Consider the following 14,801-nt stretch of genomic DNA (forward strand, 5'->3'; position numbering starts at 1 on the left):
TCAGAATGTTATAAGAAGCAGGCTGACATGCAAAATGGGAAAGTGCAGCAAAACAACTATGCATCCTCAAGCAGAAATAATGAGGACAATGAAAGGTTGTTTGTTATGCAGCATGTTGTAAATGCCATGTCTGAAAATGTTGATGCAGCGCAAAAAGATAATGTATGGTATGTGGATTCAGGCGCTTCGAACCACATGACGAGTCATGGGGAGTGGTTCAACGAGATGAAGAACCCGGAAAGACCAGGTTTTGTGGAAACAGGGGATGACACTGCTCATCCAATTGCCCACATTGGAGATGTGCCATTATCTATGCAGGATGGCAAAGTGAAGTACCTTGCAGATGTACTTCATGTATCGAACATAACAAAGAATCTGGTTTCAGTTGGCCAGATGATTGAGCAGGGGTTGCAGGTTCGGTTTAACCCTGATGGGTGTTATGTTGAAGATTTCAAAGACAAGTGCAGGTTGGTTGCAAAAGGCAACAGAGTGGGCAGAATGTTTACGTTGGATGTAGACATGCCTGAGATGAGTGCTGCGATGTTTGCAAATGGTTCAGGAGTTGTTGCAGACACAGACATATGGCATAAAAGAATTGGACATGTAAATGTGCAGAGATTGAAGTCTATGCAGACAAAAGGAATTGTGACAGGGCTGCCAAAATTTAAAGTGGAAGGTATGCAGAAAATATGTGAAGCATGCCAATTTGGGAAGCAAACAAAGCATGTGTTTCCACGTAACAGATATGTGAGCAGAAATGCACTAGATGTTGTGCATTCAGATGTATGGGGTCCTACGAAGACCGTGTCTATGGGAGGCTGCAGGTACTATGTCACTTTCATTGATGACCACACAAGGAAAGTGTGGGTATATTTCATGAAGGAGAAGAGTGAGGTGTTCACTCACTTTCAGAATTTCAGAATTTTGGTTGAAAAGCAAACAGGAAAATATGTAAAGTGCCTAAGGTCGGATGGAGGGAGAGAGTACTTCTCCAATGAGTTCTCTGAATTTTTGAGGAAGAATGGTATTCGGAGACAGTATACATGCAGATACACTCCGCAGCAAAATGGAGTTGCTGAGCGGAAAAACAGGCACATTGCTGAGATTGCGCGAGCATTAATGGAAGAGAAGAATATGCCGCATTGGTATTGGGCTGAGGCTGTTTCTACAGCAGTATACATCATGAACAGGACTCCAACTGCAGCCATACATGATGTAACTCCAGAGGAGAGGTTTACTGGCAGAAAACCAGATTTGTCTCATCTGAAAGTTTTTGGATGCATTGCATATGTGCATGTGCCAGATGAGCTGAGAACTAAGCTGGATCCGAAAGCTGAAAAATGTGTGTTTATTGGATACTCCCTTGAGCAAAAGGGATACAGATGTTATAACCCTGCTACACGTGAGTTGAGGGTAAGCAGGGATGTTGTTTTTGATGAGATGAGCAGCTGGTATGCTGCTGAAAAAGAAGCTATTGGGGCTGATGTGAGTGGAAGTGTGGTTGCACAGAATGCAGGTCAGCAATCACAGTCTTTGAGTGGACCAGGAGAGTCCTCATCTAGTGGGTCTGTTGATAGACCATGGAGTGGCAGGCTACGTCATAATACTAGCCCTGCAAATGTGATTAGTACATCACGTAAAGGAAAAGAGAAAATGGTTGAGCCCCTTGGTATGCCTGACATTTCTGCAGGGCACTCTCATGTTGATGGAGAGTCTAGTGGCTCAGATATGAGCCTTGATGAGGAGCTTGGGATCCCAGCTATGAGAACACCTGGTGTAAAGAAGGCTATGGAAGCCATGAATGAAAAGCTGCGAAGATCAGGGAGAGTGAAGAACCCTGTGCAGAGATTTACATATGATGGTTATGTGGCACATCACTATGCATATATGGCAAAGGTTGTGCAGGTTGTTGAGCCCACATGCATTGATGAGGCTGTTGGAAATGTGTGTTGGGAGAAAGCCATGGATGAGGAGATGGATGCACTATATGGAAATGAAACTTGGGATTTAGTGCAATTGCCTGAAGGCAAGAAAGCCATTGGATGCAAGTGGGTGTACAAAGTTAAACATAACAGTGATGGAAGCATAAACAGGTACAAGGCTAGATTGGTAGCCAAAGGATATGCGCAGACATATGGGATTGATTATGAGGAAACTTTCAGCCCAGTTGCCAAGATGGCAACGGTGAGAGTTGTGATAGCAGTGGCTGCGTCAAAGCAATGGTCTTTACATCAGATGGATGTAAAGAATGCATTCTTGCATGGGGATTTGCAAGAAGAGGTGTATATGTTGCAGCCACCAGGATATGAGGATGTGGGTCACCCCGAGCATGTTTGCAGGTTGAAGAAAGCCTTGTATGGCTTAAAGCAAGCACCAAGAGCATGGTCTGACAAGATTTCTAAATATCTTGTCACTATTGGCTTTCATGTAGCCAATGCAGATTTCTCATTGTATGTGAGACATGGTGATAGAGGAGTTGTGCTTGTTGTCATCTATGTAGATGACTTGATCATTACGGGGGACCATGATGCAGAGATCTTTGATGTAAAGATTCTGCTAAGACAGAAGTTTGAGATGAAGGATCTGGGGGAGCTCAGATATTTCTTGGGCATTGAGGTGATTAGGTCACCACATGGTATTGGATTACTGCAGAGACAGTATGGCTTGGACATGTTGTCCAAGTATGGTATGACAGGCTGTAAGCCTATTTCTGTGCCATTGGATCAGAATGGCAAGTTGAGTGCAGATTCAGGAGAGATCTTGGAGGATCCTACTATGTATAGACGCATAGTGGGAAGTTTGATCTACATGACGATCACCAGACCAGATTTGAGCTATGCTGTTGGGTTGGTGAGTCAGTTTATGCAGGTTCCACGGAAACCGCATTTGGATGCAGTGAGACGCATACTGGAAGATTTTCAGCCTCTCACCTTGTGTGTTCTCTATTAGGGTTTGTGAGTGTGTGTGTGTGCTTGCAAGAGTTCAAGCTCTCTTCCCCCCTGCATCTTTTCAATATATATATCTATACATGTATATATACATGTATGTGTGCGTGTGTGTATGTATGTATGTATGTATATACATATATATATACACACACACACACACATACACATGCGCACGCGTGCACACACACACACACACACACTATACATGACTTCTTCTTTTGCTCCCAAAAAATTTATGGCATGTAGTGTTACTTTGTGACTCTCTATGTGTTTTGGTGTGATCCCAAATTGAAGACCCAAATTAAAGAAACACAACATCTAGAAGTGGTGATTTTACATCTATAAGAGAGTGAAGTTATAATGTGCATAGTACAACTCTCCAACCAACACTTGTGACTTGTTTGATTTGACAAGCTAATGTCATTTAAAGAGACTTTATAACATGTTTTCCTTTGTAGTTAATCTAAGTGATTATAGCTTAGTGCCAAAATCCCTTACAAAGATTTCCCTTGTGAAAATCATATCTTACAGCATAATACATAACTAGGGTATATGCCAAGGTGTTATCTTCTTAATCATCTTAGTGTATGTCATTACAAAAGCTTTTAATTGAACCAAAGACATGTTTATGGTGTGTTAATGAGTTTAGGGCATATTGGCATGTTCCACACTGCTCCTCCTCTTCTTGACGATCCTCCTCCTCTACTATGATATTGCATGTCATTGCCCTCCTCCTCCACCTCCTTGTACTACTTGACCTCTCACCCTTTGCTTGTCCTCCTCCTTGTACTAGTTGACCTCCTCACACTTTACTTCTCTTCCTCTAGTAATGCTGCTCCTCCTTTGGTCCACAGCCTACTCTCGTGATACTGCTAATGCTAGTGCTAATTCTGGTTACATTGTTCCTCCTTCTCCTCTACTAGTCTTTTATCTTTACTCTACTACTCCTTTATCTTTATTGCTACATGATGTTGCCAATTCTCCCTCTTCTCTGTTGTGACCTTTCTCATCGCCCCGTCACTATCCTCCTCTCCTCCTCCTACTCTTCATCTTTATCTTTTGCTTCCCTTCCACACTATTGCTCCTTCTCCTCCATTGTGATACTTTCTCAGTGTCCCATATTCTTATGGACCGTGAGCAACAACACATGCAATGTAACCATTCTCTAAGATGTACCTTGTTCTTACTCAATGATCTTACCATGTACTCTCTTAGATTTCCCTAGTTCTTACTCAATGATATCATCATGTATGCTTTCTCAGGTGTTATCAAAAGGAGAAATCTAAAATCTTAATGGCATGCATGTTGAAATTCACGTGGACACTAAGAAAATAATGGATATTATGATGGCACTAAGAAATACCATGATCAAACATCATGACTGTAAACACATGTATTAACCATAAAATTTAATCTATTGATAAAACCTTCTCCTTACAGGATACAAAAACTAGGCCAAAAACATGCATACATTCACTAGAATCTCATCAAAACCATGCACCTTATACATCACTTCCTAATCACAATGGGGTCATAATACATTACATGCACAAGAAATTGTCTCACCAAAACCATGCACCTTATACATCACTTCCTAATCACAATGGGGTCACAATACATTACATGCACAAGAAATTGTACGGAACTTATAAAATCCCCAAACTACATTATACAATAGTGTTAGTATTTTTTAAAACTTAAGACATCCACTAGCCTCATGGAATTGCTGTCTAGTCATGTTTTAACATTCCACTTGCCTTATGGAAGTCCATGATTGTTTAGTCCCATTTCAACATCAAAGGATTGAAACCTTTTATTGCTTAGTTGAACTGAGTAAAAAATGTCTTGTTAGTGTGACTCCATTTTTTGCTACATTGAAATGTATCCAATATATGATATTGTTTCCCTTATAGAATCTCAAACTCTCAATGCTTAAGTTGAAAACATCTAATTACTAGCAAACTTTCTTCTTCTTGAAGCTTGCAATCGACTTAGCATTCATGTGACAAGGACCAAATACATCAACTGTTTGCTAAAAGATTCATGTGCAATCTGTGTTATCTCGATGCTCTCAGATTATGCATGGTGCATAATCTGAGATTATGCATGGTGCATATTAAGTATTAACCATTTACACACATAGATAGCTACTTAATGTCATTTACATATTGATTTCCATCACAACTATGGTAAATGCATGAGACATTCTTGACCGAAATTTTTTGCTCAACAATCTAATGATTTTGTAATCAAGTGCACCATTCAATTCACTGACTGAATGGTGCACTTGATTGTTGAGACATTATTGACCGGAATTTTTTGCTCAACAATCTAATGACTTTGTAATCAAGTGGACCATTCAGTTCACTGACTGAGTAAGAAGTGTCTTCATTAAGAAAGTGCACCATTCAATTCACTGACTGAGTCAGAAGTGTCCTCATTATCACACTATTCAATATTGAGCATAGCATCATTGTTCAAAAGTCTAGGACCAATCTTGAGCATCCTCATGAGAGACTAGGCTTGTGTGTGTTGAGTGAAGTATAGTTTTCCATGTGAGCCACAAGTAAGTCAAGCAAAGTAAGTTGAGGACCATTATTGGACCTAAGAATACAAAGGTGGCTATACTTTCACAAGGATATGAGCATTGCTCCCTACCACTTGAAAGTTATGTGGTGCCCACTTGAAAGCTATGGGGGCCCACTTCTAATCTATTATGGACAGGTCTGAGTTGGCCACATCTCAATCAGCCACGTGTCAGCTCCCGTCTCTAGTCTCTCGATCATGCTTGATCACACTCCAACTTTCATGCTTTTGCCAGTCTCTTAATCACATGCCAGTCACATCAATCCTCTCTCTCTCTCTCTCTCTCTCTCTCTCTCTCTCTCTCTCTCTCTCTCTCTCTCTCTCTCTCTCTCTCTCTCTCTCTCTCTCTCTCTCTCTCTCTCTCTCGTGTGCGCGCAAGCCTTACCTACCTTTTCTTTGCTTGCAGATGAAATCCAAGAATTTGCCCATTATTGACAAATACCACAAATTTGCTTGGAGAAAGAGCTAATTTCTTGTGCAATCAAAACCCCAAAAACCTATCTGGCTCTCCAGAGGAAGTTGTTGTGCCTCAATCATAGCTATGCCTACATTAACGTGATTGACATTCCTACATCAAGCACATGCCATGAATCTGCTTCTCAAGCAGCTACTGCTCTGGCTAACCCCATGTACTTAGCTTCACACCATTTATGTTGCAAAAAAGAAAGATAAAAAGAGAGAAAATTAATTGAGAGAGAGAGAGAGAGAGAGAGAGAGAGAGAGAGAGGAGGAGGAGGAGGAGGAGGAGGAGGAACATGTATTCATTGTGTGTGCATTATGTGTGTGTGTGTGTGTGTGTGTGTGTATTATGTATTGTATCTAGAAATATATAAATACATAATGAGTACATAATACACATATCTGACAAGGTTATGAGAGAGAGAGAGAGAGAGAGAGAGAGAGAGAGAGAGAGAGAGAGAGGGGGGGAGAGAAACAAATTTTACCTCTTCTTGCTCTCTACTACAAAATTTTGGCTCTGCACTTTTTTGGTGTGCTAATAGGCATTTGAAGGGGCCCTTGACCATGGAGATTGTAGTTATAATTCACACGAAGATGGACAAATGTAAGTGAGGATCCTAGCCTCGATTTACCAAAAAGCTCAATGCATTCTTGATTGATGGTGGTGATTTCAATGCATTCTTGATTGATGGTGGTGATTTCAATGCCAAATTAACCTTATGTTTAAGAGGATAAAAAGAACTTTCAAATTTAAGAAAAAAAATCCTTTAATGTATACACATACATACATATATACACACTCATACATCTATCTATCTATCTATCTATCTATTTATCAATTAGGGTGATTATCTCCTCAAGGACACGTGCTATCTCTAAACATGACATGTGACTATAGTAGCAAGGCTCAAGAGAAGAGTGTAATACACATTGGAGGGATAGAACATATGCAGCGCATGATGGTTTTGTATGCGAGCACCGCCAAGTGCACGCACAGCATAGGCGCGGCGCTTGAAGAGATGCCGTAGTGGTATCTCAGTGGTATGAGCAAACGAAGTCAAGGCTATGCATAGGGCATGAATGAGCCTAAAGCACTGGAAGTGACAGGGCTTCATGGCTAGGAACCAACGGGGTTAGATGGTCTATAGCACCGGGGTACTTTGAATTTGAAAAAAAAGATCCTTAAATATATACTCATACATACATAGGTGGGGGTAACAAAGCTGAGGCTAAGCATAGGGCATGAACAAGGCTTAAGTGTTGGAAGTGGTAAGGCTTCATGACTAGGAATTGATGGGATTAGGTAGCCAGAGTATCAGGGGTAAAATACATAGCATATTATTATAGCCCGTTATATGTGCAAGTGAGGCGAGTTGGTGTGCAAGAAGCAAGGCTTACGAGAAAAGCACATGGTAGGGCTTAATGCCTTGGATAGAGCTATGGTGGCACTTGAATGAACATCACTACGAGCTCAATACCAGCAACAAAGGAGAATTTAGAAGACAATAGAAAGATATCTGAGCAAGACGAAGACATGGTTAGAAGGCCTCTCTTCTAAGGACAAGTCTCCCTTTACTTGTTGTCTAGCTGAATATATCAAATTTATAAGGTTGTAGAGTAAAACCTTACACACTAGACATTAATATTAAAGTATAAACTAATAGTCTAATTGTATTTATAATAAGTTCTCTAAGATTTTTGTGTTGATGAACTATGGTGTTGGATATGATAAAATGGAGCATTTGAACTCCTTATATAACAATATCACACACATGCGCGCACACTTTTTTCTACTTACCTACCTCATAGAATGCTACTAATGTTAAGTGCGGGGGGGGGGGGGCATATTCTTAGAATACTAACTCAACTCACAGTTACTTGTAGCACACACACATGCACGCACACTTTTTTCTACTTACCTACCTCATAGAATGCTACTAATGTTAAGCGTGAGGCAGATTCTCATAATACTAACTTAACTCGCAGTTTGCACTATTTTCAAAAATTCACTCTTGACCTGCTTGCCGGTATACAGTAAGCTCCACATGTCTGAGTTCGGATGATGCTGCCTACATACGTGTGACAACTTTCCACACCATGCAGTATATACTTTAAGAAGAATCTATTCCTTCCATTGTAACTAGCAATCATCAAATTAAGGAGATTGTGGAAGAGGTACACCTTTGTATGATATCGAGGTTTTCTGGGTGGTTTAGGTCTTTAACACAGTGACGTTGGTTGTAAAAGGACTATTAATATTATGAAGGAGCAACATGGCAAGTTAGATGGTCATGTTACCGTGTTAGGTAGGGAAATAACTAGCCTTAGGCTTGCAACTTTAGTAACCAAGATGAATCGCAAATTTGAAAAGCACCGATGATCATATGTATTGAAAAATATATTATTATTTTTTGGCTTTAATTAACTTCTTTAAGTATTAAAGTGTTGATTTTAAACTCTCTTAGTTTGTATGTGTGGTTAGAGAGAGAGAGAGAGAGAGAGAGAGAGAGAGAGAGAGAGAGAGAGAGAGAGAGAGAGAGAGAGAGAGAGAGAGAGAGAGGAGTGAGATAAAATTTAGTATATACATATAGGTACATAAATTCTTAAGCACTTATAACATATGCATCTATGTGTGTGTAGACACAAATGTATGGCTATGGATATTTGTATAAACATGTGTAAAATATAATACACATACATATATATGTATGCACAATTAGGGTACATTCAGGGTACATTCATTGAAATTGTTATTAATTCATTGTGTATTTTTTTGGTTAAGGTATTTTTAAGTGCAAGATTGGATTGAGTATTTTGAGGACCTACCAAAGTTATGTGATAGGAGGAGTGTTATTAAGGTATTTTCGAGTGCAAGCTTGTATTGAGTATTTTGAGAACCTACCAAAGTTACATGATATGAGTAGTGCTTAGGTAGACCTTTCTTATTTTTTCTATAAGAAAATTTTAAGTTATATTTTTTTCATTTTGTCTTATTATTGTTTAAATTGTAGATATGTCATCCTTTGTGTGTATTATGTATGTTTTTGTGTGAGCTACTTTAACTTATATATGTTTATTGTTCTTTCAATCTTAATGTTTGTATATTAATGATTGTGTCGATGTTGAGATCTTTTAGTTGATTTAATTATAGGGATGTTCTCATGTAGGCAAGAGTGGGATAGGAGAGGTCGAGTTCATGGCCATTGACACTATATTTCACATTGAAGATACATACATCTCCTCAGTATATGGTTTCATTTAGATCTATTGGATAATGCCCTCTCTTTCATGAGCTCAAAGTTTGGGATGTAGTTTCCTACATGGGAAAATTGATGGGCTCTGGGAAAAAATGGTAGGGTTTTGGTAGCTACCATGGCAGTAGTGAGACCTCTAACATGGCTATCTCTTCTTGCAAAATTGGGGGGTTGGCTTAGGTGGACTGCCTTCTAGGCTTCAAGGGATGCTTAATATGTTGTGCTTTGCACTATCTCTTGATGCTTGATAAGGGGATTGTTTAAATTGTAGGTATGTCCTTTTATGTGTATTGTGTGTGTTTTGGTGTGAGCTACTTTAACTTATAAATGTTTATTATTATGTATTTTTTATTGGATATAATAAATAAAAAATAAATAATTAAAGAAAAACTATTAGATGGATTCAATGGACCAAGTTAACCCCTTAGAAAAAGTTTTATTTGTGGTTAGATTAATCCTTCTTCATGAAGATAAGTTTGTTTATTAGTATAGATATCTTAATATTTAATATTTAATATATATATATATATATATATATATTTATGTATATATATATATATATTTATCTACATATATATGTATATGTATATAGAGAGAGATTAAAGAAACTTTTTATAAGATAAATGGTTTTGATTTAATACTTGACCAGATATGGGTTTTTGGTGAGAATGGTAAGGCAACCAGTTTGACGCATCCTCTCCAAGCAAAATCCTTGAATGTTTTGAAGAATAAGATAAGTAATCGGAGAAGAATAAGCAAAGTAATCAGAGAAGTAATGGGAAAAGAATAAGCATAAATGAGTCAAGGGGGGATACTGATTTTAATTGCTATGATATGCAAGGGGGCATAGTATTGCCTATAATAATGGTGACATATTGATGTAAGAGACTCATGTGACAGAGAGTGAATTAGGACATTGTGTTAATCATGCTGAGAAGGAGAACTTTCATACATATAGACAAGGGTATGTGCACAACTCTATGTCAATAGTAAAAACAACTTCGATGCATGCTTGCTAATCCAAGACTAAGATATCCCAGATTGCTTAGGATAGAGTTCAAAGGGAAATGGTGAATGCATCTAACAAGGCTATGCGGCCATTAGCAGCAACATTGAAACTTAATAGAAGTATTCATCGTGAGATTGCTAGGAAAAGGACTTTCTGGAAAGGAATCAAAGCTTATGAAGGTATGCCACTACCCGAAATATTGAAACTTACTAGAAGCCTTCATCATCCAATTTCTAGGAAGACTTTTTATAATGCAACAAGAAGGGTAATAATGAATAGAACTAATGAGGGTCCTCCTACAATAGCTTCATCTTTGGCACAATATATGAGGATAGTCGTATCAATTAAATGGAGCAACGAGAGTGCATTAAGAAGAGAAACAATGAATAGAGATAATGAGGGTGAAGTGTCTTCATCTTTGGCACCTAATGAAAGAGTAGTGGTATCAGAGAATGGAGAATGATGAGGGTGAAATAACAAGGGTGGCAGTGAATGAATCTAATGAAGGTATGCTAGTGGTAGTGAATGAACCTAATGAAGGTGAAATAACAAGGGTGGCAGTGAATGAACCTAATGAAGGTATGCTAGTGGTAGTGAATGAACCTAATGAAGACATGCGTCATGGCATTATTTTAAAGGAAGAAGGCTAACCATGAATGAAACTAATGAGGGTGCTCCTATAACACCTTCATGTATCGCACTGGTGGAAGAAGGCTAACCATGAATGAAACTAATGAGGGTGCTCCTATAACACCTTCATGTATGGCACTGGTGGCAAAGAGATTGAAACTTACTAAAATCATGTGTCGTTTAATTGTTATGAACATAACTTCTTATAATGCACCAAGAAGGGTAACACTGAATGGAACTAATGAGGATCTTGCTACAATACCTTCATGTGTGGCACATAATGAGAGAGTTGTGACATCTGCAAAAGTGTAGCTAATGAGGGGTGCAATAAGAAGGATAGCAATGAATGATACTACTATAGTATCTTCATATTTGGAACATAATGAGAGATTAGTGGCATATGTGAATGGAGCTAATGAGGATGCAACTGTGGTGTCTTCCTTTTGGGACATCATGAGAGAGAAATACCAGTTGTTGATACAATGAGAAGGGAGAATGTGCGAGAAATCCCCCGCTATGTTTTTTTTATAAAGAAAAGGAAGGTATGTCCTTCATGAATTTCCACATTAGGTATATATCCTGTAATGTGGGCTATACGGTAGATGCTTATTATAGCATTGAAGAATCAAAGTTATCATGGATCTGTAATATTCAAGAAACTTTGTGTTCTTAAGTTTATAATGGTTTGGCAAATATGGTTTATGCACAAGAGAGTAGAGGGGTATTCTAGGTAGCTTAGTTGCATGTAGAATAGTGGTTGATAATGGTTTGGCAAGTATGGTTTATGCACAAGAGAGCAGAAGGGGTATTCCATGTAGCTTAGTTGCATGTAGAATAGTATTACCTTCGAGTTAGTTTTACTAGTGGGCCATGGTAAATGTATCAACTATATCAAGATGCAATGGCAATTGTCCGTTCCAAGGGCAAGCATGGTCTATTTATTACTTTTACTTGCAATCCAAACTAGAAAAAGAGGTTTTAGATGCTTTACTTTTGAGACAGAGTGCATGTGATTGACCAAATTTGATAGCTATAGTTTTTTTTAAAAAAAACCAAAAGCACTCAGATATGATGAGATACATCATTAAGAAATAGCTTTTTGGTAAGGTGGTTGTGTCGTATTCACAAACTTTACTGATATTGGACAATCTTCATAAACCTATGAGACTACGCATTACTATAATTGATTGGTGTGTGCCTAATTACCATGTAAGTAAATGTTCCCCACTTTGCTGGAGGTTGTCTTGCATTGTATCCATGGGCCTTGCAAACCATTAAAATCTAAATGTTGATTATATGAGGGAAGGGAAAGGCATAAGGAACTATCCACGTAGGTTTACAAAAAAAAGAGACTACTGTGGATAGTAGTGGTTACCCTATGTATATGCATTGCAATGATGGTAGAATACTAACAGCAATAGTGAAAAAATGTAACATTGATAATAGATGGGTTGTGCCATATAACCCTTTTTTATCAGTGACATATAATGCACATATAAATATGGAAATATGCTCCACAATTTCAACAATTAAGTATAAGTATGTATATAAGGGGCATTATAGAGCAATAATAATATTTCAGACTCTACAAGGTGGTGATGTTTTCCACGGTGGGTGATGAAATAGAAAGTATTGGGATGCATGGTATGTCTCACTTACCTAGGGGGGGACATAATGTTATCTTTAGAGATGGTGATAATATTGTGGATATTTTTCACAAGAAAAATGTCAGAAAGACTACTCTCACTGAATGGTTTACCTATAATGAAAAACATCTTGAAGCAAACGATACTTTATATATTGACTTTCCTTATTGTCCTTATCATGGAGGATCACCATCCTCATCATCGTGGGTACAAAGTGGGTGTAGAGGATACGGGGGGTGTGAGTGTGGAGAGAGAGAGAGAGAGTTATTATTCATGATACTATGGGATGTGGGATCATGTCTCCAAACTCATGTCTCACGTCTCCAAGCTCATGGCTCATGTGCTTGACTCGTGTCGTTTTTCACGAGACTGTGGGCTGACATCTCCCAACTCGAGAGCTCATTTAGCCTGTTTTTTAATATAGGTTTTTTGCACTTGATAAGAAGTGATTAAGGGTCCTAATCCTAGTTAATGGTGGTTATACATGTATTTAAGTGTTTTTTGATGAATTTTTTGTTGGTTTTGCATGCTTCTAAGCTACCAATTTAAACAATGCGAAGTAGATTCCGCTCTTAATCACAATTGGTAGGCTATTCCTTGGCTTAATGCAATGAAATCTAAGCTTTTGGGCTCCAAAATCATGTAAATCAACAAGAAACCAGGGTCTTTCCTTTCCAAGACATGAAAATAGAATGCCCTAATGTAAATAAACTTTAAATCAAAATAAAAAATAGCAAACTAAACACATTCAAGACTCCAAAATAAAAATAGCAAACTAAACACATTCAAGACTCCAAAATAAAAAACAGCAAACTAAACACATACCGCTTGAACAATAGAGAGCTGTGGAGATATTTTCACAAAGGCTCTTGGGAGAGATTTGCTACATTGCCATCTTTATCGAGTCGTGTTTGATCAAAGAGGCTCACCTACTATGGGTGGACATTAAGGAGGGGTGTTGGCAAAGCATTTGCTTAACCCTCCATCCTTGTGTTATTGCTGATGGTGATGACGGATGTGCTCTATTTTATATGGCCTCCTATATGAGGAGTAGCCGTTGTGGTGAGCACCTGGGCAGTTCCTAGTTTATACACTAGATATGTGGTCACATGGTTAGGAGACATGTTATGTAGATTTGGCACTCTACTGCCAAGTAGGATGCATGCTTGTGTAGACTATGCAATTGCAATAGTGAGTGTTGTACAACAAATTGAGGACACATTGTTCTTAGGGTTTCTTGCAAGGCCCGTTGTTTGAGAGTCCAGACAGTCTTAGATGGTCATAGGAGCTATGTAATATCTCACGAGATGTTATTATAGTCCAATATGGTCCTACTTGGATGATATGGTTGGTTAATCATTTTGGACCAAGTTGAGGGTTGGTCGATGTGGCTGACCTATGTGTATGCCGATCCTGGGCACTATATATAGACTAGTTTGGCATCCTTTGTTGATCATCGAGCTCATTGGGATGAAGCACTCTTGTAAGTAAGACATCCTCTGTCTATACTCTGTCTAGATTAAAGCTCCCTACTCGGAGCACATGGGTGGGTAGACAACCATCAAGCAGTAATATTGTTTACTCTCCACTTGTTTCTACAATCCAGTGCTTTGTATTATAAAGATTATGCTTCCACTATTGTGTTTTCTTACAAAAAAAGGGTAGCCTGGCCAACAGAAATATGTCGAGCAACCTTTTAAACTTACACAAAGATCAACTTACAATGTGGCCTCCCTTTATGGTAGCTTTTTCTTGTAGTGATTGAGGACGAGGTCCTCATTAAGTTGTAAATGCTCATGAAATAAATGATACGTTGGAGTTGGATGTAATTGTGCTCTCAATACATTGTGGTAAATTTGAAAAAGTTGCTCTCAATACATTGTAGTAAAGTTGAAAAAGTTGATAATAATGCACATCTAAATTCATTAGTCTCGAATCTTTGAAGCGAGTCTGTAGACTGAAAATTGAAAAGGTGAATAACAATGAGTGCATGTACCTAGTTGGTGAAGAAATAAAGCAACTTAGTGTGATGCACAAGTTTCTTGAGAGCATTGAAGCATGAGGAAAAGAGGGCCAACCTTCCCATCGAGAAGCTTCCTAAGAGAGCCACAATAAAGCACGAGGAAAATGAGACCAACCACTCCATTGAGAAGCTTCTATGTTTTGCACCATAGTATCAAAGAGAGTGAAAGACTTAAGATTGTAAAAACTCACAGCAATAAAGCATAGTGTTGATTTGCGATGATTTGGGATGCACTGGCTATAGTGC

Source organism: Cibotium barometz, chromosome 5 (genome assembly GCF_041138505.1).
Source record: "Cibotium barometz isolate CiBa-2024 chromosome 5, ASM4113850v1, whole genome shotgun sequence".
Classification (NCBI taxonomy): Eukaryota; Viridiplantae; Streptophyta; class Polypodiopsida; order Cyatheales; family Cibotiaceae; genus Cibotium; species Cibotium barometz.